The 5,449-nt window shown below is 37.4% G+C and overlaps 1 long non-coding RNA gene across 1 annotated transcript; it reads right to left on the reverse strand.

The window, feature by feature from the left end:
- Window positions 1–3,541: 3,541 nt before the first annotated feature.
- Window positions 3,542–5,163, reverse strand: LOC127128023 (uncharacterized). Its single transcript, XR_007805626.1, has 2 exons — window positions 4,595–5,163; window positions 3,542–4,502 (listed from the first exon to the last, which is right to left on the reverse strand). It is a non-coding gene; the product is annotated as an uncharacterized LOC127128023 (long non-coding RNA).
- Between the last annotated feature and the right edge of the window lie 286 nt (window positions 5,164–5,449).

A 5,449-nucleotide genomic window follows, 5' to 3' on the forward strand; every position in this document is an offset into this window, starting at 1 on the left:
CTTTGTGCAGCTCGAGGAATTGATCTTTCATCTCATCCATCTTCTCATATACATATGGGCCTTCAGACGGCTCAGAGTGGTAGATAGTGTCCTCAACACGAGGAAGAGTGTGAATAATCAGATGTGGTAATGACATGATCGGGCTAGATGCCGACAGAGAAACAAATGTGGGTGCATACCCTTCCGGCATAAAATTTGACGGTATTCCTCAAGGGAATCCAGCAGGTATAGATGGAATGGATTGACTGGCAGCAGCAACAGGAACTATTGAGGTAGCAACCTCAGAAATGACGGTCCTCTGAGGAGGAGGAGTTGCAGGAGATGGTGATGATTGATTATGGGCAGCAATCACAGATTCCATCAGTTTCGTGAGTATGGAGATCTCATCTTTCAGATCTCGGTTCTCTTGCTCTAGATGCTCCATTCTCTTTGTTTGATTAGCGCATATGTTATAGCAGGGAGTCAGCTTGGCTGATACACAGAAGAAGAATTAATAAGACATATGGCGACAGAACCCAATTATGCACATGATGCATGAAATGCAATGTTTTTTATTGTTTTTAATTTCAAGGAACATATGAAGTCCTATTTTCAAATATATATATATATATATATATATATATATATATATATATATATATATATATATATATATATATATATATATATATATATATATATATATATATATATATATATATATATATATATATATATATTATATATATATATATATATATATATATATATATATATATATATATATATATATATAACAATTTGATTGACCATAAAATCTCTTTTTATTCATAAAATTTGGAAGGATTACACTGAGTACAATTTCAGAAACCAAAATATAAATATAAGAGAAAAGGAAACTATCATCCTAAGGATCCCTAGCAAATGCATTAGATGATCTGGCTATGGGTGCATACTTCCTTCGGATGCGTCGAATCTCAGACTCAAGGATGTCTTTATCTGAGCCTTCTCAAGCACTAGTTGATCAACAATCTTCTTCCAAGCACCAGAAGGTTGAGGCATACTAGAGGAAGTTAGACCCTCTGTCCCTCTCTGTCTCTTTATCGCTAGGTCTTCAAGAATCTCAATAAGTGTATCCTTGTCTTTCGACTCAAGCTGCAACTCTTCATGCTTTTGGCTCAAAGCATGGAACTGCTCTTCCCACATATCTTTTTCTTGCTTCATCTTGGTGAGTGTGTATTCCAACTCCTCTACATCTTGGTTAGGGATATTTAATTGTTCATCCACAACCAAAGGCATAGGTCTTTCACAGACGTACAACATCTTCAGCTCTAAAGCTCTCTTCTTCACCCAAATAGTGTAAGCTTCCAAGGCTACACAGTTGCATGGACCAAGCTCGGGTATTCCTTTCCTATGCATATTATGCCAAGCATGTATCATCCCTTTCTTCAAATATTATGGATCTTTATCCTCTTGATATAATAGACCCTCTAACTGAGTGTTATTAGGTTTATCCCTCAAGGGGAACCCAAGCTGACGACGAGCCAAAGCAGGGTTATAGTTGATTCTTCCTTGTGTCCAATGAGAGGGACATTAGAGAACTCACCATAAATATCAATAATGTCTACACTACTCAATGCAGAACCATAACAAATAATATCATTATTAGTGAGAGACATAAGTCTCTGAGACCACCGTAGACATTGCTTGTTCTCCAAAAAAGAAGGCGTCAGAGGCAAGTGTGAAATAAACCACTTGTATAGAAGAGGAACGCAACACACAATAGTCCCACCACCTTTAGAATTCCTTAAATGCAAAGAGAAATACATGTCACCCAACAAAGTAGGAACATGATTTCTAATCAAGAAAATTCTAATGGCGTTAACATCAACAAAATCATCAATGTTAGGGAATAAAGTTAAACCATAGATGAGCAATATAAAGATGGATTCAAAAGCATCCATAATACCGGCTTGAGAAAAGATAGTAGATTTACCAATGAGGAACTCAGAAGTCAACCCAAGAATACCTCCTTTCTTCACCAAATGAGTATCAATCTCAGATTTCTTCAAATGAAGAGCTTCAGCTATGACATGACATCTGGGAGTCTCCTCCAATCCACAAAAAAGGTACCTTTTCAAATACAGGTATTCCCAAGAGATGGGCATACTCCTCTAACATAGGCACAAGCTGATAATTGGGAAAAGTGAAGCACCGGTAAATAGGATCATAAAACTGAACCAAAACACTCAGCAGTCCTTCAACCTCATCAGTAGATAATACAGACAAAAGCTTCCCATGATGTTACTTGAAGTCCAAGGGATCTAATACAAAAGATAACAACTTCCTTAGCTCTTCCAAATTAGGACATCTGAAACTGTACTTCTTAGTGTTTCTTCGTCCACAGTCCATGGTCTGAAAATATTTGCAACCAAGACCTCAATTTCCTTGAAATTTATTTTTCTGTGATGAATGTTATGATGCGTATGTATGCATGAATGCAACAATCACACACAAGTAAATCGCAACATAAAGGTCAAGGGATGGATCAAGTCATCATCAAGATCAATCATCCATTTTGGTGGATTATTGTTTTCGCCTTATCAACACCCAAGTTCCATTTATATTGATGAGACTTGATTGAATCAACCAAGAATCAAAGGGTTTATTGTGAGTCACGAGCATTGAGTCAGGTTAAGAGCCATCTCAGAGGAGTGTACTAAGGGTGTCATACCCTAAATTCGCCTCACCCTTCACATTGATCATAGAGGTCACTAACCCTAATCTTTTACATATCATCATGAACATTCATATCATCTGCATAAGCATGGTTCGACACGAGGAGACAGGTGACTTGGATGCGTGGATTGGTGCTTGTCTGTGGTGGATACTTTGGTTCATTCACGATCGGGAAAGGATCAGGAAAACACCACCCTAATCCCTTGGTCGATAACAATGGTGAACGATTTCATTTGCTTGGTACATTCCCTGGCTTCAGGGCATTCGATCAACACGATCATGCCTTGATCGTCAGAGTTTGCCACGTATTTGGATTAATCGGGTGGTCGTATGGTTTTGCATCTCATCTGACTCTGGATTCGTGACTATCTTTGGTTAGCCATTGGATTCCTGATTATGTGTTCCTTGGGGCACTAATACATTCATTCATTTTGAGCCCGACTTTTTTTATCCATTATCCATCAAAACTGCTTCCATATCCATTCATTCTATTCAGTTATCCATTTCATATCTTTTTCTTCATTTGCAAATATCCATATCCATTTTTGACAACCAAATCCAATTTTAATCTCCATATCCAATTCCAATTTTATTTCCACTTTGGGCATCCATTCTTATCATTTTATCCATTTCTACAATTTAATCCATTAGACCATTTTTCATTCAAATTTAATTCATTTTCAATATCCGATTCCGTTTGATTGTGCAAAGTTCATGAAATTTCCAAAACCATGATCCATTTTAAAAGCCAGTCTAATTCGGTCCACTTTTTAAACCACAAACCATATTATCCATTTACAATCCATTATCCATTTCTACAATATAATCCATAACCATTTTTTTTCATTAAGTAATAAAAAGAAGAATAATAAGGAGGTGAACTACAAGCTTCAAAAGCTACAGTACAATACAAGGAAAAAAGTTGCTAAGCCAAGTACAAGGAAGATACATCAAAAGCGCAAGCCAATACAAGTCGTAGCTACCGCGCGAGAGATGCAATGCCAAAAGCAACAAAAGCTGCTACAAAGAGAAAGGTAGTGAGAATAACAACAAGCCAAGTTGCGGTGGATAATTGAAAACGGCAAGCTGCACGTGTAAGCTTAGCTTAACAGCCAAGAACACCGGCTGAACCCAATGCTAAAACTCGCACCAGCTCCAAAACGCAAACGAAATTAACCTGTATAACGTGAAAAAATGCATAAACAGCAAGATGAAAATGCCAATACAGCAAATGAAAGCCATGAACGATGAGCCACCAAGCTAGAACAACAATTCAAGCCACAAGTTTCAACAACAGCTTAACAGCTTCTTAAAGACGGCAAGGTGCAGCCAACACTTCAAGCTTCAAGCTGCAAACACACGAGCCAATTGAAACAGCAATGTATACTAATAACCAATTCACTGCATTAAAATCAAATTGAATTTCTGCATAAAAAATGAAAATTGAATAACAGATTCCTAACAAACTTCTAATCCCACTCTCCATCACTCTATATAAATCAATCTTCACCTCTCTCAAAGCTGGTTCCAGATTCTTCCTCTCTTCCATTCCTTCAACCTCAATTCTTCAACCACCTTCACCAAACTCCAATCTCCATAACCGTAATCTCCGCCTTCAACCAAAACCTTCAATCAAACCTCCATTTCCAATCCACAATAACTCAACCGCTCGCCACCACAACACCGAACCTCACATCACCATCCATATTGATTGCCAGAATCACAAAACATCATCTTCTGCTTTTCCTTTGGCTAAATCACAATCCTGCAAATCAAACCACAACCTGCAATCACGAGTTCAACAAAGAAGAAGTTCATAATAGAAGCAGAGAAGAGGACGAAGAATCGATCGAAAATTCGGCAAAAGATTCGACACCTGCACCGTACGGTAACCTTCGATCTACCTTCGATGTCGCTTCTGCTTCCGCTTGTTCATACCACAGCAGATCGAGTCGTATTCGGCGATGTAAACCTTTGAATCTGAAAACTGATAAAGGAAACGAATCGCGTTCTCCATTCCTCAACGGCAACGTCGTAATATTCGCAGGGAGTGCGGGAAGAAGAAGAGGAGCTATTTAGAAATCCAATCCGAAGATTTTCTCTTCTGTTTCTCGTTCATGTGCGCGTATCCACGGGCCAATCGAGTTAAACGATTAGGTTTGATTTCGCATCGCTAATCGATATTTGGCAGCACTGATCATCTGAAGTTGCTTTCGATTCAGCGTTGAAGAAGATGAAGCCATGAGGTGGAAGACGATATCGCAAAATGTCACCGTGCTCGGAGTAGAATCCGCGTCTTCCCATTCCGCCGTATCCATGTGCTTAAGGGCGAGTTTTACAGTGTGGAAGGTTTAGGCCCAAGGCCCAAACGAATCACTCCATTATCCTGCACCCCCACTCAATTCCTTTGCTTAGATAATTGCTCATGAATTATTAGATCCATAAACTTCGGATAATTAGATTTTAATTGGATAATAGAAATATTATTAGAATTAATTGATATTAGGATTAGTTTAGGTAATTAGGTAATTAGATAATTAGAAATATTAATTTTAGGATTAGTTAATTAGAATTTTAGAATTAAGTTTAGAAGATATTAGAAGTATTATTAGATTTTTTAATTTAGAATTAGGATTAAAAAAATAATGTTAGAATTCTAGAGTTTAATTAGGAGTATTAAATTTAGATTAATTTAGGATTTAGAATAATTAGAATTACTTAGATTTTAGAA

The sequence above is a fragment of the Lathyrus oleraceus genome, chromosome 3 (genome assembly GCF_024323335.1).
Source record: "Lathyrus oleraceus cultivar Zhongwan6 chromosome 3, CAAS_Psat_ZW6_1.0, whole genome shotgun sequence".
Lineage (NCBI taxonomy): Eukaryota > Viridiplantae > Streptophyta > Magnoliopsida > Fabales > Fabaceae > Lathyrus > Lathyrus oleraceus.